Source organism: Equus caballus, chromosome 15 (assembly GCF_041296265.1).
Source record: "Equus caballus isolate H_3958 breed thoroughbred chromosome 15, TB-T2T, whole genome shotgun sequence".
Classification (NCBI taxonomy): Eukaryota; Metazoa; Chordata; class Mammalia; order Perissodactyla; family Equidae; genus Equus; species Equus caballus.
In genome coordinates this window covers 69,321,821-69,348,469 of record NC_091698.1, presented here as the reverse complement: position 1 = coordinate 69,348,469, position 26,649 = coordinate 69,321,821, and the positions used below count along the sequence as shown (strand labels likewise).

The 26,649-nt window shown below is 44.6% G+C and overlaps 1 long non-coding RNA gene across 1 annotated transcript; it reads left to right on the top strand.

Annotated features, from left to right (window-relative positions):
- The first annotated feature begins 4,315 nt into the window (after positions 1-4,315).
- On the top strand, positions 4,316-23,846 carry LOC138917700 (uncharacterized). Its single transcript, XR_011426095.1, has 3 exons — positions 4,316-4,499; positions 22,187-22,294; positions 22,980-23,846. It is a non-coding gene; the product is annotated as an uncharacterized lncRNA (long non-coding RNA).
- The last annotated feature ends 2,803 nt before the right edge of the window (positions 23,847-26,649 follow it).

Genomic DNA, 26,649 nt, shown 5'->3' with positions numbered 1-26,649 from the left:
AAGCCAGTCTGCCTTGACCATATCCCCTCTGTGGGGGGCTCACTCCTTCTCTTCCTCTCTCTCCTCTACAGTCCTCTTGATAAACTTTCTCCCAGCTAGCTGTCACTCACAAAAAGCCCTGATAAAATTGCGTAATAATGTCTGACGTTATTGTGTTCTATATGTGAAAAACATATTTAACAAATCTTCTCTCTTAACTCTCACATCAGCCTGTGATATTCTCTCTGTTTCACCAGCGATGAGGGAAATAAATACCTGTCTCTCAAACAGCTTCAGTGGCCTGCCCCAGATCATGCCACTAAGAAGTGGTGAGATTTGAATTCAAGCCTTCTGATCCCAGATACCAGGTACCCTTTCCTTTATCAGCCGCTGCTTTCTTGCCACGGCCCTGCTGGGACTTAATGGCTGCTCAAGACTTAATCTGTTGCTTGTCCCAGCTGGGTTTGTATTTTAGGACCCAGCGCTTCTACCAGAAGAGTAAGCCAGCATCAGAGAGGGGCCAGTGGGAGAGCCTGGGGGGCCTTTCTGACTCCCCTCCCAGCAGACCTCAGCAGACGGCTCCTGCTCGACCTGCTCAAGAGAGAAATGAGTCATACTCATGCGAAGAGCTTCTGAGGGCTCTTTTCTGCCAAACTGTAAAGGCAAAGCCAGGGAGACATTTCTTGAGGTACCATTTTGAGTGATGAGCTGACACTGTCGAGCCCACAGGTTTCCCTCCTCCTTTTCATTCTCTCCTTTCCTGGGGGTTCATTCTTTGCTCCAAAGCAGGGAGGCTTCTCTCAAAGACTGGTTGTGGTTCCAAAGCTGGTCCTGCTGGCTAGGAAGCTCACTCCTAACTGTGAAGCTGGTGACGCCCCTCCTCCAGCCCCCTCAAAAGCCCCGAGGTCCCTTTCCTCATTGCCTTTCTTCTTCCCCCACTTATTAAATATTTGTTTTGCATGAATGAATGAATAGATGCTGCTCTATTCCTCTGTGCATGGAGCCATGTCACCCAGACAACTCGTTTCCATGGATAGGGCTTGAAGATCTTAAGAGGTCACCTTTTGCTGGAGCAATTCTCAGTTTTTAAAAAATGGATCACCAATGCAAAATGTAAGGCCCTATAGCTCTTGGTCGGAGCCCATAACTCACCAGAAGTCATTTTATTTACAAATAAATGCATTCAGATGGAAATGGACACAGGCTGCCTCTTACATAATTGGACCCATGGTTGCCCCTTTGGCGTAGCTGGAGAGGACTGGAATAGCTCTTCTACCCAAATGTCACTCATGCCAGTCTGTCTCAATGAGTGGGGTCCCACCATTAGAGATACATTACTTTGTAGTTTTAAGATCCTTTTAGACAAGCATTGTCAACAAGTCAATATGTGGTTGGCGTGACACTAAATATTCAGATACATTTATCTCTATGATTGGGGTTGCATAAAGACAGCATCATTATCCTAATCAAATTAAAGAAAATCCATGCAAGATGAGATTCACATGCTTCTTATTTTCTGAAACTGAAGGCACTTTGCTGCCTCTAATTCTGCCTCCCCCATTCTTCCCCACCCCCCTCTACTGTCTTCTATATTAGGACACAGGCTCAGCAGCCCCTTCTGCCCCTCCTGCTCTTTGGGGTCTCCGGCAACGCCAAGTCACATCCGTGGATTCCAGGCCTAAAGCCTAGAAGAGGAAGGGAGAGTGTGCGGGGAAGAAATGTGTTGGAAAGCAGTAGGAGTGGGAGACGAAGGAGACAAGCAAAGAATAGGAAAGGAGAGAGGTAAAGAGGTGCTCGTGGAGAGGACAGGAAAAAAAACTATGTGCCCATTTCGTATAGGAAGCAATGATTCGTCCTTGGGGGCTAAGGCTTGAATCCTTTTTCCCTGGGCTCACTTTATTATAGTTTGTCCCAGGGCCCAGAAGCCCACCTTTAGGGATGAGCCGCTTCATAACTTGACAGCCCGTTAGCAAACCTCACTGGTTAGCCTGGGGCTGTTCCGCATGCTGCCAGTCTGCGGTCATCTGCTCCTCTAATCTAATTGAAGGTCAGATGGTGAGGCTGGGCTGTGTAGACCAGGCCTCCTGTGTAGATGTTTCATTCACACCTTCCTTGGCATCTTCACAACCATGGCAAAGTTTTAGGGAGAACTAAATGTGTGACTTGGTCTATTCGAGTTGTTCAGTGGGACTGTCTATCCCAAACGCAGGATGTTGGAGAAAAAGACAGGGAGTTCAACAATGATCAAGCAATGGATTTCCTCCTTCGCAGCATCCACTCACAAGCCTCTGTTCTCCTGGTCCTTATTCAGAGATCTGGGCCAGATAGGGAGTAATAAAGGGAGGTAGGGAAATGGGGGGGTGGTTGTTGGCTGCTTTGGGAGAACAAGGCTGATGAGTAGATGTTGCTTTGCTTAGTTTCTTTTTTGAACCAAATCTGTGTGGAGATATTGGGTCCCCAGCCATCAGAGCTATGCAACTGTCTGCCAGGGCGGTGTTTTCTAAAGTGTTGGCTCTCAAGCACAAAGGGGAGTTTCAGTCTCCATGGCAAATGACTGCCGCCGTAACCTGCAACGGACAAAGCACGCCTCACCCTTTGAATTTCTTGGGGGGGCTTCTGGACTGCAGGGGTGGGGAGAGATACAGCCTGCTTGACTCCCACTTTCAATGAGTTCTTCATGGTTCCAAGGGGCTCCTCCTCTCAGCCCCCCAGAGCATCTCATTTCACCTCATTTACATCTTTGAAAATGCTTACCAAAACTCTAGCAAAGGACTTGTACCTTTAGCTTCTCCCACTGAGCCAGAGGTTTGCAACATTTCCCCCACAGCTGCAGCACATAACAGCAGTATTCTCAAACTCTGTTCTCAGGACTCCTTTTCATACCCTTAAAAATTATCACAGACTCCAATTAGCTTTTGTTTATATAAATTATATCTATCAATAATTTTCATTTTTGCAGTGAAAATTTTTAAATATTTTTTATTAATTCATTTAAAAATAATATCAGTAAGTCCCATTATATGTTAATATAAATAATACTTTTATGAAAAGTAACTACATATTCAGAAACAACAACAAAAACCTAGTGAGAAGCCCAGCATTCTTTTCATTTGTGAAAATCTTTTTTAACGTCTAATTTATTTGAAGTCAGTTTGATTTTTATACATGCTCTGCATCCAGTCTGATGTGACATCACAAGTATACAGAAAACTCCAGTGCACACTTGTGAGAGCAAGAGAATGAAAAAGGCAAATGATGTCCAATACTGTTAAGAAAATAGTTTTGACTCATGGACCGCATTGAGAACCACTGCTTCACAATGTTAGGGTTGTTGGGTTTCCCAGTATCAGCTGCCTTCTCTTACACACACACATGCCTGCACATGCTTGTCTGGTATTTTTATTTTGGTAATGTCGTGATATTCTTGGGATAACTGAAAACTGTGCATTGAGCATCGGTGTTCTGCATGGCTAGCTAGTAACAGAATGGAGGTCATGGCCCCACGTCAGAGACACATAGTCTCAGATTTGGATCCTGGCTCTGTCACTGATACACTCTGGCCTGGGGGAAATTATATAATCTCTTTAAAGTCTTGGTTTCTTCTTCTGTAAAAGAGGACCAGAGTAACTTCTCTTCACAGAGCTGTTGGCGAGATTAAGGACATAATGTACATAAAGTAACAGGTCCAATATCTGGCAGAGACAGAATAGGGGCTCAGTGCGTAGTAGATATGATTGTGGTCATCATTACCATTATCAATAATGATGTAAGCTCTATGAGTGCGGGCACTTTGTTCACGGATATAACTCCAGACCTCCAGTTAGTGCTCAAGAAATACGAATGCATGGAACTTTATACAAATTCAACTTCCTTCAGAACCTGTCAGCCTGACTCAAGATATAGTTAGCCACAGGGGAGAAGAACAGGTGGTCCTGCCCCTGGGAGCTTTTGGTCTAATTAGAGGAAAAAAAGACTCACACTTGAGAAACAGAGTAGTAACCAAAGGTGTGTGATGAAGAGTCAAAACGAGCAGAGCTGCCAGCATTTATTGCAGTGGCTCACAGATGGGAGATTCTAACACCTGGCCTGGGGACTGCTGTTGGCTCTGAGGTCTATTTGCCGGCTGCTGTTATTGTTTTTATCCCTCCAGCAGCTTGCATGCACAGCCAGGCAGAGGGGAGGAGATGAAGCAGATAGTCCTCAAAGATGGCTACTGCCAAACCCTCTTCTGTACACACTCCTCCTCCCATCTAGAGGTCTGTTTCATCTGGGCTGACCTTGTGACTTGCTTTGAACAATAAAATGCCATGGAGATGACATTCTGGAACTCCCAAATGCAGGCCTTCTTAAGGCAGCTTCTGCTTCCTCCCTCTTGGAAGCCAGTGGCTGTGTAAGAAGTTTGGCCATCCTAAAACCACCATGTTGGGAGAGAGTCCAACAGGAGGAAGGACTGCGTGGGGAAGCACCAAGGCACCAGACATACGCATGAAGCTTCCCATCTAGCAGCTGAATGCAGCCAAGTGAGTGACCCCAGCTGATATCATGTGGAGTAAAACTGTCTGGCTGAATCCAGCTAAGCCACAGAGTCATGAAAGATAGTAAATTGTTGTCTTAAGCCACTGTGTTTTGGAGGGGTTGGTCTCATAGCAAAGAAAACTGAAACGGAGAGCAGAGGCTGAGCAAGAAGAGGGAAAGGTGGCAGAGTCACTGCACTCATAAACCTCAGGCTCTGGCAGATGGTACCCTTCCCCTCCAACCCCGGGCACAAAGCAGATAGAGAGACTACACACACTTTTGCTAAAGTGTGTCTGGATTTGAACTTATATCCTCAAGGGAAATCCTATACATAACTGACAAGTAGGAAAAATGTTTAGGTAACAGATAACAGAGCTGCCAGGAGAGATATGCCCAAGGTTCACCATTAGTAAATACGCATATCCCTTCCGGTAGTATCTCCACTACTATGGTTTCTCTTGAATATTTTTATTTTGCATTCCACTTCTTTTGAGACCCCCTCATTCCTGCTGCAAGGCTTTTGCTCATGTTTTTTCCCCTCTCTAGACTGCCCTTTCTTTTTTTCTCTTCCGATTGGACCCTAACCATCCTTCAATCTCGCTTATCTCATCAACTCCATCGCTAGACTTCCCCAGGTCCACCTCACACTGGTCACACCCTCCCTGGAAGGCTACAGCACTAGTTGTATGTCACATACATTTTGCCACTTGAGAAGCCAACCATTACAGATGGTGACAGCTGACTGGACTTCAGAAGTGGAGTCCAGGATAGGAAGCTGGAGCTCAGGGAAAGTGACCTGCCTGAGTTTGCGTGGTTAGTTAGTGGAGCGTGGAGCATCCATACTGCAGCCCTAGAGTTTTGGTAACCCAAATTTACCAAACATCTGAGTTGAAATGGAAGTGGACGAGGACTCACTGAGCACCAGCAATAGCAAAATAGGCTTACACCCGCTGTAAAATGAAGAGAAGATGCCCAGAAGAGGCAGTTACAAAGTTGACTTGTATGAGACTGTACTATGGATAAGGTAAGATATTCAGAGCAAGCATCATTTGGGGGGAAAGATTAAGATCAAAACAATAAAAATGTATCTGTTTGGTCAGAACCTATGATTTGTACAGTTCTGATGTAATGAATAAAGTCTCTGTATAATAAAGTGCCTGGCCAGCCAGACTCTGCTCTCGGAAACACACCCAAGTCGCTTGTTCCTTGTTCTGAATCAAGACCTTCCAAGGCTGTACGTGCAACCTTAATTTGGTTTGGAAAATAACTCTGACTCAGTAGGGTAGTTGAGTAAAAATCATACCCAAGGCGAAGAACAAAGAACTAAAAAGTTAACAATTAAAATGAAAACAAAGAAAAAGAAAAATTACACTGAAATGTAGGGTGTTAGCCCCTTTGTAAGATTTTAGTGTAAGTGAACTGGTGGGTTTTGTCTCATCAAATTATTGTTGATTTATTTTTTTAAGGTGATTAAAGCAATTAGGAGATTCTGATACATTAGACTTGTGAAGACTTTAATTGCAAAAGTGTGCAAAAATGTTTACTTGTTAGGGGGAATCCAATTTGTTAAGTTGATGTTTTTGAGTTGTTAGTGACTCAGTAGTGTGTGAATATTTTCAAAACAATTGCTTAAAACTTAGTAAATTGGACACCAAGTATGAGTCATTGTGAACACTCCTTTCCACCCCCTAAAGCTCCTGGGACACAGACAGGCCTGGACTCCGCCCCCGAGGGGAGCTTCTCCCTCCAAGGCTGGTGCCCTAGTACCTCTCTCGGTCACGCAGATCTGGCTCTGTTTCTTTCATGTGTGTTCATCTTCCATCATGGGGCCAGAGATGTGGCATCCTCTCTGCTTTTTCTTTACTGCTCAGAGCAACCTCAAATCATCTTCACTTTTTAAATTAACTGGATTTAACAGAATTGGATGGGACTTTTAATCCAATGACAGCAACACGCCCGGTTCTGTAAAAAACTGAATTAGGCACAGCTCTTGTCAAGAAACATCCCTGAAGACACGACACAAAAGTAAAGGGGTTTCCATACCTGGACAAGGGACAGTGTCAACACACTCACCTGGAATGTACGACGCTTTTAGATGGTGCTGGCAGGCAGGTAGGTGGGGTTAAGCAGATTTCCCAGAAGCGATTCTGAAGGAGGAGGTTGTGGCAGGCTCCAGCATTGTCATAATGGATCAGTAGAAGGAGGAAGACATGACAAACCAAGGAAGGCTACTCTTCTTCCTCACTCCCCTCAGCGCCCGCTTTCACTCAAGGACAGAGAAGCATCATGAACAGGAAAACCAGAGAAGGGAGACAGAGCAAAGGTCAAGGGTACAATGAGCTGGGTTTGGGGAGCAAAGCAAAGGGAGAAACTTGGGAAAGTCTGATTTTGAAAGAAGAGTTCTCAAGAGGGCTAATGCTTCCAACCCTAAAGGTGACTACCAGGGTGTTATTCCAAAGAGAGTGGGAACAGAGGCTAATGCTGCAGAGTGGCCTGGGTGGCCAAGAAGGAAGAAAGGAGTAGTTTGGACTGTGTGGAGAAGGAAGCTGCTGGGGGCAAATGGCCAGGGGCAGTGCAGGAGATGCACAGTGTCTCGAAAAGCCAGAGGCAGACACAGAAGATGTGGACAGGAGAAAGCCCCGCCTGAGAAGGGGGATCGCTGGAGAAAGAAGGCAATGGGGTCCTTTGGCCATCAGGCGACTCAGAAGCAGAGATGAGTAAGAAAACTGCCCAACATGTGTGACTAGACAAAGGTGGGAAAAAGCATTTGAGTCACTTGCATGAAACCAGTTAAAACTATGCAAGAAGGTCAGGCTTTCCAGCATATTGACATTTGGGACCAAACATTGGCCCTGGCGCCAAGAAGGATTTCTACACCAATTGCAAGACCTTTAAAAGTTCATCCTTTTGTGGTGGAGAAAGCTGTTCCTTTATTTGTACACTACGTTATTTGGCACTTAGGGGAAAACACGGTGATGTGAATCACCCTAAATTTGCATCCCTGTTGAGTCGGGTTGTGTTGGAGACAGCCAGTTCTCTTGAAGCAGTGAGCAGTAAAAAGCAGCTTACTGAAGTGTTTCAATTCCTTTTCATCCACACTGAATCAGTAGAGTCAAACACAACTCGACTGGCTGACGTGGGAGGGATGCGGAAGGGCAGGAAGAGGAAGAACCAGTCAGCGCTGACTGTGCTGAGCATGCTGCATGTGCCAGACACTGCTTTGAGCACTTTGCGCACACCGTCTCATTGATCCACCTGTCCCTTGAGGTGGCACCATTATTTACAGGGAAGGAACCTAAGGCACAGAGCGGCTCAGTACCTTGCCCTAGGTCCCAGAAGTGCTGAGATTATAATGCAGGTCTGTCTGACCCCAGCACAGCCGATGACGGGGTGAAGGAGAAGCAACAGCATTGCGATCTGCAATGGGACCAAAAGCAGCGCCTTCAGCCTTAAACTAAGAACCGGTTTTGATCCGCTTAGCGTGGGGAAAGGATGGATAATCTGCACGTTAGTGGCTGTGCCACTTACTGACTGTCTGAGATTTCTTGCTTTTTCCTGTTATTTACATTTTCACCTATTTTTGCTTTGTCCTCTCAACTGGACGGACGGCTCCTGAAGAAGGGGACTGTCTCGTGGGTCTCTTGCCTCCTGCTCGTTCAGAAGCGCGTCAGGGGAAAGGTAACTGATTACCTCGTCTTTTCAGCCTCCTGGTCCACCCTCTTTGTAAATGAAGGACAGTCAGCCCCATATATTTTTAAAATGTGGTAAACAAATTTTGTAAACACTTGCTGGGGAATTTTTTAAATGCTCTACCAGTAGAATGAATTTAAGCATGCCCCAAACTTTAATAAAACTTCTTCCGTGCTGTCTTCAGGTTGATGTTTAATTTAAAAGTTTACACTAGATTTTTCCTCAATTTTTGATTCGCATTTAAATTGCCATTCTATTGAAGTGAATAAAATATATATCTGCTTAACAAAATACCATCTCGGGGCTATCAGTCTATCTTAAAAGTTGTTTTTCGCTTTAAAAAAAAGAGGCTTCAGAGTTATCCTTTAGGTTTTCTGTTGGAATAACATGTTGACAACTCAATGCTGAAAATAGGGTCGGGGGAAAAAAAAAGAGAGAAAAAACAGACACACACTCACATACACACAGAGGCAAATGCTAATCCTCCATGGATGTGCACCTGGGAGCACAGAACCGACCCTATCAGGGTCTAGAACGGTTGAAATACTGTCAACATGTTGATGACTTTCTGATCAGGTTCTATTTGCTACTCTTTCCCAGTCCTGAAATGGATCAAGGACCACAAACCATCCCAGCTTTAGCAAGAACTAGAACAACATCTTCCCAGGTGAAGAAGGGAAATTCTCCGCCACGGTGCTGCCAGCTTGGAAGGAGAGGAACTGAAATGCCCTAGGCTCCTTAGACTCGAATTTAGTCTGGGTATTGTATAGTCTTAGAGAAAAAAAAGTTTCCTGAGGGAGGCTCAGGCAGCGGGGGTGAATCAACTATTGTCGTGGCGGACGTCGGGGAAGTCCAGCGTTAGGAAGGCCCCCATTTTGTGCAAACTGATCAAATACAGATGTGTCCAAGGAGTTGACCTCATTCCCCATGACTTTGCTGGAGATTGAATGGCGGACAGCGGTGGGGTGAAGGCATGTTTTGGAGAGAGGGTGTAAATGTATATACAGTTGACAGGATGTGAATGACACTGGACAAACATCTCTTCTACTGATAAATATGTATTTTACTTTCAAAAAGTTTTATACCAGGGAGATGTGGTGAAAAATAAATACAGTTTTGGGCTTTGCTAGGTGTCTCCCGTGCATGTCAAACTCTGAAAGAGATGAAGGGAAAAAACTATTAAAAATGGGTTCAACCTTCTGTCTTCCTGAAATATCAGTTTTCATATAAAACTCATCAGCTGAGTTAAGTATTAGGCTTGATCAATGGCAGGAAACTAGGGGATCAAATGCTAATAAATCAGAAACAGATACCCCCTCTTGAACAGAAAATACATCACAAAACTGAGAACGAGGAAATCATCTGATGATTTTTTAATGCATGTGCAAGGAGAAAATGAGCTTTTTTTGGGGGGGGGAGGGCTGCATTTTAAACAGTGACAAAGAATAAGGTTCTTGAACCCCTTAATCAGACTTCGACTGTAACATGCAAAAGAAACAAGAAAGATCCAGATATTTGGTGAGGTCTGGATACTGAGGAATAATCTGTTTGTGGGTGTGTAGATATTAAGGTGGCAAAGTGAACACATTAAGACTTTGTTAATAATATTTTGCTAGATATTTTGATGCATTTTCTCTCTTCTGGAATTATACCCTCAGCCCTCACCCCTCTTTAAAAAATGTGTTGTCCTACTATCTCATTCCCTTACTTCTTAGTAATGTTTTCTCTTATTCATTTTCATTTTGTAAAGTAAATGTTTTATTGAAATAAAATGTATATACAGAAAAATGTGCAAATCGTAAGTTCACAAATTCATAAGCTCCATCAGTTGTCATAAAGTGGACACACCTGTGTAACCAGGACCCAGCTTGAGAAAGAGAACATTGTCATCGCCCCCAGAAGCCCCTCTTGTTCCACGTTCCAGTTGCAGACCGCTCCCCTGAGGGTAATCAGTATCCTGACTGGTAACACTATAGATCTGTGTTGTCTGTTTTTGAGCTTTATTTAAATGGAATCATAATGTGTGTATTCTTGCATCTGCTTCTTTTGCTCAACATTATGTTTGTGCAATTCATCCATAGTGGTTAGCTGTGTACTTATTAATAGTTTAAAGTGTATTGTTTTTAACAATACATATGTGTTCGTTTCATTAATGAAGTCTTGTAGGTACAGAAATGTCTCTACTGATTTCAGCACGTTGACCGTCTCTCGGCACTCAGAAGAAAGTTCAAAAAAGCAACCAACCCCCAGCAGAAATCACAAAGAATTCACTGAGCTGTAATAAAATTCTGAACTGACATGTCTGTAAGGAAAGGCACATTATCACCAACACCTTTGAAAGCTACATATTTGTTTTCCATTTATTTTTCTTAAAATACGCGTGCAATTACTTTTTTCTTTTACCCACCTTAAACAGGAACCCAAAGAGTGTGGTCCTGCCCTCTGAATGGAAACTGTTTGCTTCTGTGAAAACAGAGAGCTAAATTAAATTAGAAAATCCTGGTATTCAGTAGGACTGAATTTCCCTTCCTTCCTATTTTCCCATTCCACCATCTATCACCTAGAGTAATTAAGACCAGGGAGGTATCATCTTCACTGGATTAACCTTAACTAAATTGTGCTCATTCAACATGTGCCCTTTTGATTAGTCCGGGTAGGGCCTGCTGTCTCAGATACACCCACCTTGTAATTCTACACACTTAATTAATTTCAGATGAATAGCGGAGGGGATAAGCTAAATTCTCCGATTAATAAACTATAAGTCTTTATGTGTGTCAGAGTAGCTCAAGATTTTCCTTCTTCCTTTATTTCTTTGCCCTGCAAAGGCAGATGGAGATTGAAACACACACACACACACACACACACACACACACGCACGCACACACAACACATACACACAGCTGCAGTTGTGCGAAGTTGGGGAGCAGATCCCTGAACAGTTTCATCATTGTAAAGGGCAGACCTTAAGAGAGAAAACACTGCAAGAATTGTTCGGAAAATAGCTTATTTTTCTGCCGTGCATAATTTTTAACGTCCTTCTTTACCTGGACCTTGATCCTTAGTTTTTATTTGCACATATTTCCTGTTCTATGTACAGATTCTTAGTTGAGAAAATCCAATATTAATGCCACTAATTTTGTATTTTTAAATGCATCTCTCAGAAATAAAATACTATTAATAGTCTGAGAACTTTTCTGAGAAATGGTTTGAAATTATGTGTTTAATTATCAGATTTAACAGCTCTCAAATATATAATAAAAATTTGCCCTCATGGGTATCTCTGACAGCAAAGGAAATTATTTCCTTATAGTAAAACAGATCCCAAGGATGTTTATATGCTATAATTTATCTCATATTAAAAGATGGCTAGAAAATTATACAAGATAGATTTACAGTCTCTCCCTCAACCCAGAAAATTTATGTGTAGTTATTAGTGACTTAAAAACTATTACTGATCTGCATAATTGTATATAAAGAGTTTTCCTCACTAGCTTTTATGTCCTATGATTCATCTTAATAAGGTCAATTATATTCATTTAAATTACTGATACTTAGGGAATATAGCCAAGTTAGCTGTTAGTTTCCTATATTGGTATGCAAGGAATTCTAGTTATATAAGACAAAAAAAATCCTAATATGGCCAATTTTATACGTTTAATTAAGCAGAGTTTTTTTTAAGGCCACTAAGCTATTTTATATAGAAAATCATTCCAGAAACCATATGCTCAACTTGCTTATGTCTTCAGATGTTAGAGCTGTTCTGATTTGTTTCCTAAATTTAGTCTTTGTTCCAAAATGATTAAAAAAAAAAAAACCCTTGAGTAATTCTGTTAATATTTTCTACTAGTTTAGAAAATTTAACTGTGAAATTCTTGCATTCTATTTTTAACTGCAGCACTAATTCCCAAACTACTAAATATTCCTACTAGTTAAAGTACTGCTCAATCATTTACCATTAAATGAATGAGAGAGTGTGGAAGATTTTACTGATCATTTTACTAATCGCTTATTTGTGAAAACTCTCCAAATGGTGGAGTCATTTGGTTAATTGAAAGCAAATATTAAATAATTTTTGATTGATGATATGCATGCTGATAGGCACATCATTTTTCAGGGTACATCAGCTAAATGCCTTATCAGGTCTGTATTATCTCCTCCATCTGAGGCTGGGCACATGGGCATTTTAACTCATGTCAGGAAATCGTATTCTCTCTGCCTTCCCGAAAACCAGATCCTGCATTTGACCTTTTAGAAAAACACAAAAGCGAGTAATTTAAGTCAGCCCACACCTGCACCATCTTCCAAAATATCCTCATATGAATGGTTAGCACATCTCATTCCTGAGCACCTCAGGCGGATGAAAGGACAATTTATTCCCTCTAAAGAACAAAATACTGACATTGGAGTTTGTCTTCCTTGGGGTCGGAGGAAAGTTGAGATATTCATGAAAGGGTAGCTAAACTTGGCCCTGTTATTTAGATTTACTACACAAACCAACAACTATTTTTGAATGACGGAATCAGGTATTTACATAAGGGGTCTTAGTTCTTTAGCCTGGTTATATTCCGCTGTTTACGTGACACAATCGGAAACCTTGTGAGTACTGTTTTAGGTGACACGTCACCAAGAATTTTTACATTAGGAAAGTAACCATATTATCTGGGATTGTTTACTCTTGGGAAAGTTGCTTAGCTAATTTTGCACTTTAAAATATAATAGAAAAACTCTTTAGAACGTCTCCGTAACGTATAGTATAGTAGCTGCATCACCTAGCAACTTAATTGCCATGTGCCTCATACTCCCGTTGGCCTCTTTTAACAGGACTTGCATCAATAAATGCAAGTTTTTGGTTTTGCTTACAATTGGCATTTCACTTAGGCCAGGTCCACAAACAGAAATTAAGGGTTTGGATAGGTTTTCGATATAACTCGAAGGTGTTCATCACTCTCTCTTTTACGAATCGCTCCCCTTTCCGCACACCCGTCGCTGCTGCCTCTCCCGCTCGGTAAGAGTCTCTGCGCCAAGCAAGGTCGCTCTGGGCCGGCTGGCGTTTCTGTGCCTTGGCGCTCGCATTGTCGTATTCCCCTCATTTCTTTCGTGCCTGACTCTGAAAAACACACTTTTTTTTAAAGTTCGAGGCATTTCTACGCGCGGATGGAAAGGCAAGCGGCAGAGGAGGGTGCAGGTGCCGGCGGGCGCGGCAGGCTGGCGGCGGCGGCGCGCACCCTGGGTGGCGGCGCGGAGGCTCCTTCCGGCTCCGGGGACAGCTGGGACCCCGGCCGGGTGCGGCGCCTGGTCGGTGCACGTGGCTCCGGGCGCTGTGGGGCTGCCGCGCGGAGGGTGCGGTGCCCTCTGGTACCGGCGGTTCCCGCCCGGAGCCCTTCGCGCCGCGCCGGGCGGGGAGGGAGGGACGCCCGGGCCGGCCGGCGGCGCGGGATAACGCTCGCAGCCCCGGGGCTCCAGCAGGCGGTCTCTGCGCGGCGTCCTGCCGAGCGTGCCCGCGGCCGACGGGGTGTCCAGAGGCGCTGGGGCGCCGGGTAAAGAGAGCCCCCTAAACGGGTGTCTGGAGGCCGATCGAAGGCCCGGGGCGACCGGGCTGGGCGGCAGGGCCGCTCTGCGGAGGAGGGCCTGCACCAGGAGCGGCGGCCGGCCCCTCCCGCCGGCAGGTTTCCGAGGGGAGCCGCTCCCGCAGCGGCGGGGCGCGGGGAGACCGGAATGCACCGGGCCTGGGTTGGGGTCCCTGGGGCGAGGGTGCTGTGGGGTCTGGGCGCCTCGTCGGGCCGCGGAGGTGGACAGCTCTGACTACCGCCACCCTCCAGGGGCACGGGAGTGGTGCCCGCGGTGACAAGCGGGGATAGGTGAAAGGGGGTTTGCTCGGACCCCAAGGGCCTGGGTTAGAGGACGAGACCGTAGGTTACGGTGGCCTCGCGGGCTGGGAGCCCCGGGACCGTACGGGGTTAGTGGAGCTGCCCCGAGACAGGGGAGTTGAGGGGATGCTCGTGAATAAATTCGAACCAGGCTCAGGGCAGACGAAACACCAAAGACTGCGCGAGGCTCCGTTTTTTCTCTTGTCTCTTTCGTCTGTTTTCCTCTAAGCCCTTTAGACGCGGAGCCTGGAGTCCGGCTACAGCGGGGCCTGCGGGTCACTACTTGCGCCGGCTCTTTGCGGAGATGAGCTGCCCCGCGCCTTGAGCTTGCGGGCCGAATCCCGCCCCAGGGAAGCGCCCCTCGACCTTAACCCGGGTTTGGGGACTGGCCTGGGGTTGACCTCTCCCTTTGCCTCCGCCCGCCCTCTCCGGACCGCACACTGCGGCCCGCAGACCGGGACGTCTCCAACAGCGCCCTTTGGTCTCGGCGCCCAGCTCTGCGCTCTGGAGCTGGGCTGGGGTTGGGACGGGAAGGTGAATTTCCGCGTGGGGTGGGGTGGGGATAAGCAGGGGAGAAGATGCAGACTTTGGGGTATCGCGGGCAGGAGCGCATCCCTCCGGTGGAAGAGAGAAGCCTCCTCAGCGGTCCGGGCCGGCCAGGTTCGGGATTTCCCGACCACGGCCCGGCAGTCGGGCCCTTGGAAGCCCCGGCTGGCGACGAGGGTGTGTTACTCTCCAGCCACTTTAGGGAAGAAGCAGTGGGGCCGAGGAAGTTATGGACGACGGGGCTCACACCATTCCCGCGCTGCCCTCGAACTCGGGGGCCTCCGTTCCCTCTCCTGTTACTTGGTGCGCACCCCATTCCCCCCGGACATACTCCCCGCAGCCGCCGCGGGCGCCTTGTGCACACAGCCAGGGCCCGGGGCGGTGTGCACCGGCCTGCGCGCGGAGGGAGGTGCGGGACGGAGAGGCGGCCCCCCCTGGCTCTCCTGCCCGTCACATCTGCACTTATTTAAAGCTCGGCTGGTGGTCTGTGCTCTCTGGAATGCCAATTGCGGGCCTGGCCTCCTACGACATTTGCATTGATTAGCGAGTTGGTCGTGGGGGAGGCTAAAGGTGGGGGAAGTGGGGGGCTTTGGGGAGACCGGAGGTTCACAGTGTTCTTCCTGACCCTGTTCCACGTGCTACCCTGGAGCCAGCGATTCCCAACGCGCCAGACTGCTGAATGTGTCAGGGAACAGAACCGAACTTTGAGAACGGTCGATGTGTATAAAAACCGCCCATGGCGGTTTAGCCTGTAGGTTGTGGTCCGCATGCATTCACAACCCTAACTGTCTGGAGGCTCCAGCACTGAATCAATCAGGCAGAGAAAGTGGACAAGTGCTGTGACCCCAGGTCACCCCCGGCCCTACTAGTGTCTATGCAATGTCTAGGATGTGCGGCTTCCTCAGTGTACAGCTCTTAAATGTTTGCTGGTGCTAGACCATAAAACCGAGATTGACCTGCCTTGCTTAAAATACTCCACACAAAGCATAAAAAAAGCAAGGCAACCTGCATCAGAGTCTTACCCCAAGGGGAAGAGGCCTGGTACAAATTGATGGGTGAAAAACAAGCTGTATTCCAAGTAAATATGACTCCCACGGGTGCCAGGGGTGGGGGACAGGCAAGGGGAATCTTTTTTATTCTCTAAAGCTGGAAAAATTGGGCCTGATTTTGCATTTGCCTTCAGACTTGGTATAATCAGGGTGACAATAAGGCCCCTCTGTATTTCTATTGCCCGCTGCTTTCTGCAAAGCCTTTAGTCCAGAGGAAAGTTGTTTTAGTAATCTGGAAAAGAGAAACCATGTGCTGAGTCAGCAAAAACGCTGCACCAGGCCAGTTCAGCTCAACAGTACAGCTATGTGTCATGTGCACACTCTATATGCCTTTGTGGAAATAATGAAAAATATATTGGAAATTTCATGGCATAGAAATGCCCACAAAGCCTGTTGGCAGTTGAGAGCTAGATTAAATGCCATGTCCTCTAATATAAGATGTATGTTCTAAATATGTCTTCTAATAAGTATTAGACCCAACTCCATTTAATGTGAGACAGAACGAGAGAAATTCTCAAAAGAACACAATTTTTGTTTTTCAAATGGTTGTGTTGCGGAATGTTTAAACTTTCCTTTCTGCTCGTGTTCTTGTGACAGATGTTCAAGGTGGCTCCAGTGGTTGGAATCTGATTTTCCATTTTGAACTATTAAAAGTACTTCTCAGAAACGCATCTCTTAAAAGTCTGTGAAGTCTCCTTGGAAAACCTTGATAACCTATTGACCATGCCTTCCCATTTGCGTGCAAGGAATAAGTGTATTCCCAGAGAGTCTCTTGGAGTGAAACTTTCATTTCTTAAGCTGTTAAGCTACTATTTTTGAGAGTGATTTCTTATCTTTTAACTGACCAAGTCTTACCTGAATTTGCAGGATCTGAGCATTTCAACTGTTGAACAACAATCCAAATCGTTATATTTTTAGTGACAGACTATTTCTGGGGATATTCCTTCATAATTCTTTTATTTCTTATAGTTGAATTACAAAACATATGGCTTTTTAAAAAAACTAGCATATTACATAAAGAACCAACCAGAAGTTTGCTTCTATTTCATTCATCTTTTCTATCTCAAAACTTAATAAATGAAATTAGTATAACTTTTATGCTTTTACTATTTCAATTCTTAAAAATGTAGCTGACTTCTTTGGGTTATTTCAGCATAATACAAAAACATCTGGATGTGAAGTGAAAAATTCAGTCTGTCACCCAGGTTCCAGATGTTTGGTACTATGTAGACAAAACATCAGGATAAATGACTGAAATTTTTCTCTCCAATCCAGATGGTTTAGTGCCTGGTGCTTCTATAAGGAAGCATATTTTCCTTTCTCTAAACATCACATCCTACTGTATCCCACGTAAGGCATGATTTACACTCTTTCATCGACAAAATGCTGGGCCATTTGGAGTGCAGCAAAGCAATCAGTAAACGAAACTCTAAGTATATGTTTTGGAAAATGTAGTCCAAGTACAAGTGTTAGTGTGAACTCAGGAGGGAGTGGTGGTGGTGGAGCCAGAAATGGGAAGGTAGGGGAGAGAGAGCCTTGTTCAATGGGGGAATGACTTGACGAAAAGGACACAGCCTTCCAAGGATCGGTCAGTGGCACCCCATAATCTTAAACGGGCGAAGTGTTGCGTTCAGTAGCGGCTTGATCAGGGCTGCCTTCGCCTGAGATGCAGCTGGACTGTGAAATGTCATTGTGCACTCTGAAGCCATTTTCCCCCGTTATTCTTTCTTGGAGCATTATAAAATCAAACAAATAAATGGAATATAACATTAAAACATGATTAGGTCTTATGAGCATTATACAGGGGGGAAAATCCTGTATTTGAAAAGTAAGAAAGCAATATGGTGAATATTTTAATCACTCAAAAAATAGAGTGACAATGGGGCCTGGCCCCGTGGCCGAGTGGTTAAGTTCGTGCGCTCCGCTGCAGGCGGCCCAGTGTTTCGTCAGTTCGAATCCTGGGAGCGGACATGGCACTGCTCATCAAACCACGCTGAGGCAGCGTCCCACATGCCAGAACTAGAAGGACCCACAACTAAAATATACAACTATGTACCGGGGGGGCTTTGGGGAGAAAAAATAAAAAATAAAACTTTAAAAAAAAATAGAATGACGATGAATAGATTTCTCTTCATGTGAAATGCCACCATGCTTTACAGTTGTTAAACTTGGGGATGAGGACACAGAGCCACATTTTTTCCTTCCCCGAAGTTACAGAGATTTAAGACCATGAGCAGAGTCTGAGCTTTTCCAAGTCTCATTGCCTTAACCATGTTGAGAAAGAAGGAAGTGATATGAGAGAGGCCTTCCACTAGAATCAGCAGATGAAATCAAACCCGGAATGAATTCCATTCTACTTATTAACCTCACACACTCACTGGATTATAGAAGAGTGTTTAGATAATGAATGGCAATGAATGTTAAAACATCATAAAATCTGACCACTTAACAATTGCTGCAAGAAAAACATACCATTTTAAATAGAGCTTCTCATAACTCAGAATCTGAGACCTGGATAATAAGACACGGGATTTCTTACTGGCCCAAAATCAATTTTAAAAAATAGTTTACAGGGATCCAGTAGTTTCAGGGGTACACACATTTAGTCGTTAAGAGACTCAAAAGTCAAAAGGGAATCTTTAATACCATATAAAACAGAATCACAGTTATTTTTCTTGATTGCTCTAATTGGGATGTTTGTGTGACTATTTTGTGATTCATTTATTAGAATAATAAAATGGCAGAGCTGGAAGGCACATAGATCTCATCTAGGCCTCCTCTCTCGTTTATAGATGAGTTGACTGGGGACCAAAAACATTAAAGGACCTACCCAAGGTCACACATTAGTTAGAGGAAGGGTCAGCACTAGAACTGCTGAGTTCTGGTCCTGACCCAGAGTCCACTGCTCAGTCCAGGACGGCTTGCCTTCAATCATTACAACACTGCTCAGAGTCCCAGATTTCAGAGTAGTGTCCAAGAAACTGACACCCATCACTACAGGTTGGAAACAGCTCAAAACCATTCATTTGTGTTACACATCTAAGAACTTTAAAACAAAGCCAGTGTGAAAGCAGAGTTCCCCCATTTGTCTCCATAGTAAGACAGGGTATTGCAAAAACAACTAATAAAAGTCTGTCAACTTCAACAATTTGGCTAGTAGTCCTGATAACAAAAAATGACAGCTTAGCTTTTTATAGAGAACTTACAGCTCCTTGGAAGAATGTCATGAGCAGAGTCTGCTACAGTCTCTTTTCTTTGAAAATAACACAAACATTCAAAATAAGTGACTTTAATGGGGAGAAGGGAGGAGAAGGTGGTTGTAGCCATGTCAACACCATTCTTTGCAGGAGACAAAGGTGTCAATGGAAGTGTCTTTCATCCCACTCACAACCATTCCAGTGGCTTGTATGATGAAATGGAAGGTTAGGATGCATTAGGAGGGTGGAAGGTACAGGATAGGGGTGGGGGGAGTCAAAGCGAAATATGCTGTTTAAGGATTTTTAGATAGCAATATGAAGCATCCGTCTTCAATTTTAAGGACCTGGAAATCTTGCTGGTTCTTCAAGGCATGAGTCAAGAAAATGGACTCACACATCATGTTACCAAACCGCTCCCATTTTACATTTTATTCAACATCAAATGAGAATATAGAAGCATTGTTCCTAGGAAGGGAAGATACCTCTTCTTCATGAGCATTCTGGTCCACGAAATGCAAGGAAGGCTAGTGATTAGGAGAGATAAGGATGGGAGGAGTGAGTGAAATCAGGACTCAGTATACGGAGTTGTGAGAAAAGAAATTGTCATGTTTCAATTGGCCTGCAGAGAGAAGAGATCCTTCCCTTCAAGCTAATCCAAGGTCAGTGCCTCCTGAAAAGCAGGGTTTGGCCAAAATTTGAATTGAGGGGTGGGAGAGAGAGCAATGCTGGGAAAAGCGGTCTGACAACCTATATTCTTCTTTCGAAATGCTTAGGGGAGCAACTAGACTAGCAAAAGTTAAACCAAATAAAACCAGCATGCCCGCTTACCTCTTTAATTTACTCTCCCAAACAGATCATCATTTGGGCTATTCCCCTGAAGTCAAGCATGAAATCTATTTAGCTGGATAGCTACCCATTTCCTCTGACCTGCAGAAGAGATGCCCTGTTCTTTCAGAATCCCTGGAATGCCAGAATCCAGAGAAAAGTGGAGCCACATGCCTGGGCCCCTTGAGCTTCTCCGACTCCCACCCCCAAAGCAACATGTTAACGAGGATGGTGCAGACAGTAGGCACCACCCAACCCGGAAGCACAGCTGCTGGTGACCGTGTGACTTTAAGTTGCTAGGGGTTTAAGAGAATCTCTCATCCACAGGAGCTTTTTCACCTTTATCATTCCTGGGACCCTTTCTGCAGTTTTGTAAATCCTATGGGTTCCTTCTCAGAATAATATTTTTAAGGGCATGAATTACGTTGAAATAAAATTATCAGAATATTTTTAAGAAACAAATTTGTGAGATAGTATTATATTTGCTTCTTTTTTTAACACGTTAAATGCAAGATCTAGTGGTGGGTCTACTAACTTCTGTAATACTGAAATAGTGACAAGTGTGAATGATAATTCAAAATATTGTCAACAACTCCAATGTGATGTGGAGGTATCTGGGATTGCTCTTGGTGACACAGTACAGGCACTGCTAAGGTTGTAGTCTGTTGTCTGCATTCATAATGAAAAGAAATGCTAATTTTCAAATAGAGTTTTGTAGAAATGAAGATGTAATTTTTTCTCTTCCAAGTTTATGGACTTCTGCTTTTACTTGATTGCATTTCCAAATCACTTCGCTTCCCAGTGGAGAACTCCTTAGAAGGAGGAAGAGGGGCAGTTCTAGTGGCCCTTTCGAGATATGCAATGAGATGCTCATAGCCATTTGAATCAGTTTTGGTTGGATTATGCTGGGCTTAAATTTGAAGTTTAAATGTTGAGCCTGTGATGTTAGATCTTGGTCCTGAGGTGATAAGTAACTTTCTGTTGTAATCCCGTAGAATGGAGATCCTGAGAAGTGTTCCCTTGATGAGAGAAAACTGAAGGGTGTCAAAGGTCACCTGTCAAAGTAGCAGGGTATGTAGCCAGAGCCAGGAAGGACTTCATAAGGATGAGTGCATCACCTCTGCTTGGTAAGTGAGCCCAGGGTGGGGCTCAGACTGGACCATGAAATGCAGAGGAAGCTAGGGAAGGAGTACTGACTGCTGATAACAGACAGGGAGTCCCCTGGGAGGATGCATAGTTCCAGCCATCAAGATCTATGGCCACAGAAGAAATAAGTCCAGGCATGAAACAGAAAAAGAGAGATTCTGGTTATCCAAAGAAGAGTAACAGCTTCAGCCTCCATCCAGGGAATTGACAGCAACAGAGCAGAAGGGATCTGTGGGAAGGGGAGGGTAGGGACCTGCAGGTCAAGACAGAACAGCCTGCAGCCTGGGAGCCAAGAGCAGAGAGGGAACCCAAGGCAGAGTGTCTCCCTGAAGGCAAAGAAACAATTGATAAATTGCACTTGATTCAGATTAAGAACTTCCATTCATCAAAGACATCATTAAGAGAATGAAAAGGCAAACCACAGACTGTGAGAAATATATTCGCAACACTTATATCTGACAAAGGATTCATATCTAGAATATATAAAGAACTCTGACAAATCAATAAGAAAAATACAAACAAACCAAAGTTTATGAATGTACAAAAGACTCAACAGACACTTCACAAAAGAAGACATCCAAGTGGCCAAAAAGCTTATGAAAAGGTGCTCATGTCATTAGTCATCAGAAAAATGCAAATTAAAACTTCGCTGAGATATACACATTGCTGAAGGGCCCAAATTAAAAACAACAACATTGACAATACCAAGTGTTAGAGAGGAAGTGGAACAACTGAAATTCTCATACGCTGTGTGTGGGAATATACACTGGTACAACCACTTTGGAAAACTTGCAGTATCTACTTAAATAAAAGCACCATTCATACCCTAGGACCCAGCAACTCCATTCCTAGGTATAGGCCCAAGATTGCATTTGGCCATCAAAAGACATACAAGAATATAGCTTCATGTATTTTACATGTTTATAAATATAAATATTATATAAATTTACATGACTATATATCAACTTTATTCATTGTAGCACCAATGTGGAAACAATCCAAACTGCAGTGTATTTATAAACTGGAATATCATATAGCAATGAAAAAGAGCAAACTATTGCAACACACAAAGTGAAGGAATCTCACAGACATAATGTAGAGCAAAGGGAGCCAGACACAAAGAGTACACACTGTATGATGCCATTCATGTGAAAGTCAAGAACAGGCAAAACAAATCTATGGTGATAGAGGTCAGGATAGAATTTACTTTTTCAGGGGGGTATTGATTGAGAGGGGGCACAAGGGCACCTTCTGTGGTGCTGAATTATAAATATTATTGACTTTCTGAAAAGTGATTTGGAAATGCAATCAAGTAAAAGCAGCTGGCCGTACTGTAGAGTCAGTCTTTCTAACTCTCGGTTTTATATTACAGGAAGACGTCATTGGCCATCTGAGTGTGAAGCGTAAGAGAACAGAGGCAAGCTGCGGACGAGCAGAAGATTTTTAAAATAGCTATAGCTGACAAAGGGCTTATCTCCAGGTAAAACTGTGCAAAAAACTTGAAATGCACTTTACAAAAGAGGATAATCTAATGTCTCAGAAATACAAGCAAAGGTGCTCCACATGCTTTTCTTCAGGGAAATATAAATTAAAATCACAACTTGATACTAATACATACCCACCAAAGGGAGTGAAATAAAAAAGACAGGCAACAACAGAGGAGGGCCAGCATCTTGAGCCATGGGACTCTCCTCACTGCTATGGGAGTGGAAAATGGGATAGCCATTCTGGAAACCGGCTGTATCTACTAAAGCTAACATGTGCCTATCAGGTTAGGGCTTTGTGTAGCTGGTCTAGGAACTGAGTTAAATAGGAACAGGAGAAGGACCAGGGATCTTGACTAATGAAGTCCACCAGGCTTAGGAAACTGTTCCAAATGTTTGGGTTTTTCCTTAGATTTCTGGCAAAGTTCCTTCTGCAAAATCCCAGCATTATCTTAGTTTAAATAAAACGGAAGGGGAATTATCCATGCTTAGTTCAGAAGAGTAAGGGAGATGGGTGATCAGGTCTGCTGGTGGAAATGGCTGAGCCAGCCAGCAAACCTGGGAAGAGCCCCAGGAAGCACTGGAATGACTGGACAAGGTCAGGATGGCTAAAGGGTTCTCTCCTGGGGTGCCAAGTGAAAAGACCAAGAAAGCCACTCACCTCTTCCCTCTGCTGTCCAGGAGATGGCCCTCTCCCTTCTTAGAATTCTCGCTACCCATGGGTGGCATGGACAACACGGACATCCTGAGCAGAGGTGTTTCTGCAGCCTTCTCTTCTGTATTTGACGAGCCAGTGCTGCAGGAACTGAAATGAGAGTCCACATTTCTTGTGAAAATCCAGCTCTGTAGGGGAAGATGAAAGTGATGGAGGAGGGCTGTGGGGGAAGGGGAACAAAGTGACCAAAGAAGCAAAGAAGGCCAGAGCCAACGGAAGCCCGAGGCCCAGCCTTCCAGCTCTCCTCACGTGAGCCCATCCATCACCATGCACTTCTGGCCACACACTGATGCTTCCCATGAAAATTGCTGCCGGGATGGACGGGCTCCAGGGTGACATAACAAACAGTAAACGGCAGAAGGATGGCTGGGGATTTGACATCTGTTCTTCAGCCCATAATTAAAACTTCTTTCCCCTAAACACTGAGGACAGTAATTATAAGTACCAGCCTTTGTGTGTCACTGTCAGAGTGTTTTTTCCTAGTTTGAGAATTTTCTCAGGAGATGCAACCAGTGAACCAGCCACCCCAAACTTCCCACATCACATGTCAAATTTCCAAGTTATCATTATGTTATGGCAACTAAATCCTTGAACAAAATATGAAGTACAAGTTACTAGCCCTCTCGTGAAAGAAAGTTTTTTAAAAAGATACTGTTAAACTTAGCCCTATTCATATATCTTGTTCTGTTCATTTGGCTTTGAGATTTGGGGGACGGACTTTTCAACCTCGTGTTCATTGTTGTCACCATCTACTGACGTGTATTAGGCGCCTACTGTGTGTAGAATGCTGTATTTCTCATAGAAGGGATATGTATAAACTCGTGAAAGTTATCAATAGAATGACCCCAGTCTTGTCACTAAATCCTAAGATACCATTCATTCATTCCTTCAGGCAAAGAAAGTTTATTGAGGCCCTACCATGTGCCAGGTACCATGTAGATGATAATGACACAGTGGAGGGCAGCAGAACAGAAATAGTCTCTGCCCCTAAGATGCTCATGGTCCAGTAAGGGGGGGAGATTTTAAATTTTTTTTTCTTTTTTTAATAAAAAAATTTATTGTGGTAAAATATACATAACATAAAATTTACCATTTTAAGTATTTTAAGCGTACAGTTCAGTGGCATTTAGTACATTCACATTGTTGTGCAACCATCACCACCATCCATCTCCTGAATTTTTCATCTTCTAAAACTGAAACTCTGTCCCCATTAAACACTAACTCCCATTCTCCCCTCTCCCTAGTCCCTGATAACCACTATTCTACTTTCTTTCTCTATGAATTTCACTGCCCTAGGTACCTCATGTAGTCGAATCATACAATGTTTGTCCTTTTGTGTCTGGTTTGTTTCACTTAACGTAATGTCTTCAAGGCTCATCCGTATTGTAGCATGTGTCAGAATTTCATGCCTTTCTATGGCTGAAAGATGTTCTATTGTATGTATTCTTTACTGGAATCTTCTTCCACAGGCAATGTTGTGTCCTTCTCAGGGTTTCACAACTGGAGACACATGATGTCCATCTGTCGAAAGATTTTAATTTTTAAAAATAATTCCTTTATGCACATTTCACCTTTTCCCCAACCCTAAACTACCTGAAAAAGATAGCTGTGGGATTTAGGATAATCAGGGGTACATAGTGGGGAAAAAACTCATTGGACTTGAGAGGGCGACAGACTGGGGGCAGAAATAAGCAAATAGACCCTGCAGGGGGCTGCAGCTGGTAGCTCCATCATACGTTGTACGGGGTTTGGGGCGTTTGATGGAGGGCAGCTGTGGCATCCTCCAAACTAAGAGACAGGACCCTGTGGGAAGAATCATAGGAGTGTTGCCATGGTTCTTGTTTGGTTGTGTGAGGCTGATGCCCCCACATAGTTGAGAATCCCCAAAACTGACTCCAGAGAGGAGGTGGAAGCCGGGAGTGGGAGGTGGGGCCTCAGGACAGGCAGAGCCCCTGACTGAGGTCAAGGAGAACGCCGTTCTAGGTCTCTGACCTGGACTCTGACAGTGTCTCCACAGACAAAGAAGAATGAAGGATGAGAGTTCAGCCAATGTTGCTCCCCATCCATGGAAAGAGAAAAGACGATGTATTTGCATGCTGCTGTCCAGTGTACAAAGCACCTTCATGCTTATCATCGCATTCTTTTCTCTTAACAGCCTTTTGAGGTAGGCAAGGCTGGCCCTTGCACAGATTAGGGAGCTGCGGCTCCTTTCCACAGGTTAAATAATTTACCCAATGCCACACAACTAATTAAGTGGCAGAGTGGGGATTTGAACCCATTTCCTCTGACTGCTAGTCCTGTGTTCTTTCTACAGACATAAATACTATTATTTAAACTTGTAGAGTTGAGAGCATGGATTAGACCCCCACTCACACCTCCCTAAGGAGCCCAGAACCTCCCAAGGTGAAGTTTGCTCCTGAACTCAGCAAATAACCTTGGAGATTCTGCCGGGAAGGAATCCTGCCTTTGTCAGACACTTCCCAGGAGGGCTTGTCTCCGTGTGTGCTGAAGAGAAAACAGATGTCAGCAACAAGTTCTCAGCCTCCAACATAAAGTGCGCTTTACGATTCTCTTCCACAGGCACATTGAGAAAGAGAGACTCCTGCTTGCCTGACTGGACAAGCTCTATGCACACAGGAAATAAAGAGCTGTCTTTACCGCGTGATTCTAGAGCAGCGGTCAGCAAACTTTCTGTAAAAGGCCAGGAAGTAAAGGCTTTGGGCTTTAGGGGCCACATGCAATCTCACAACTACTGAACTCTGCCGTTGCAGCATGAAAGTGGCCGCAGACGTGGCGTAAATGAATGGGCGAGGCAGTCCTCCAGTAACATGTTTGGACACAGAAATGTGAGTGTCATACAGTGTCCACATGTCACGAAATATTACTCTTCTACTGATTTTTTCTAACTATTTAATGGTGTGGACACCATTCTTAGCTGGTGGGCCATACAAAACAGGTATGGGCTGTCCAGGAGCCAGAGCTTGTCAAGCTGTGTTCCAGAGGACCAAAGTGGTCTCTCCGTCCCAAACATCGCCCTGCAAACACCAGGAATTGGGCCATTGGTACTTCATTTCGGGGGAGGTTAAACTATACTTCTCCAGACTCTTTTTAAGAAGCAGAAGTTCCAGGAGGAGGAGCATATAAAATTCTAACAATTTCATTTTAAAAGTTTATCAGATGAATTAGAATGTAAGCGCCATGAGGGCCAGGCTCTGTGGTTGTTTTGTTCCCTACCTGGTTCATCGTTAAGTGCCTAGGACAATGAAGAGAGTGTGTAATACTCTGTACAAATACTGGTTGAGGGGATGAGTGAATTTTCCCCTCTGACCCGAAAGATTGGAGCCACCACAAGGGGTAGTTGGGAGAGAACAAGGCAAGGGTGCTGGGTGAATTGGGTAGAGGTGATGAAGATAAAGCTTAAAACTTAATGACGTTCCTGCGGGCCCTGGGCCTGAGAGGCGCCGAAGTCAGCTGATGCTCCAGGAAGCCAGCGGGCTTGGAAGAGGCGGGATGCAGGGCATGCCAGAGCCCGCGGAGCCTGGGAAGGGTTTCAGGAAAGTCCCAGCGGCTGCACTCGGCGCCCTGAGAAGCGGCACCAAGGCCCGATGGATCACCCGACCCATTTCAGTGGGGTGG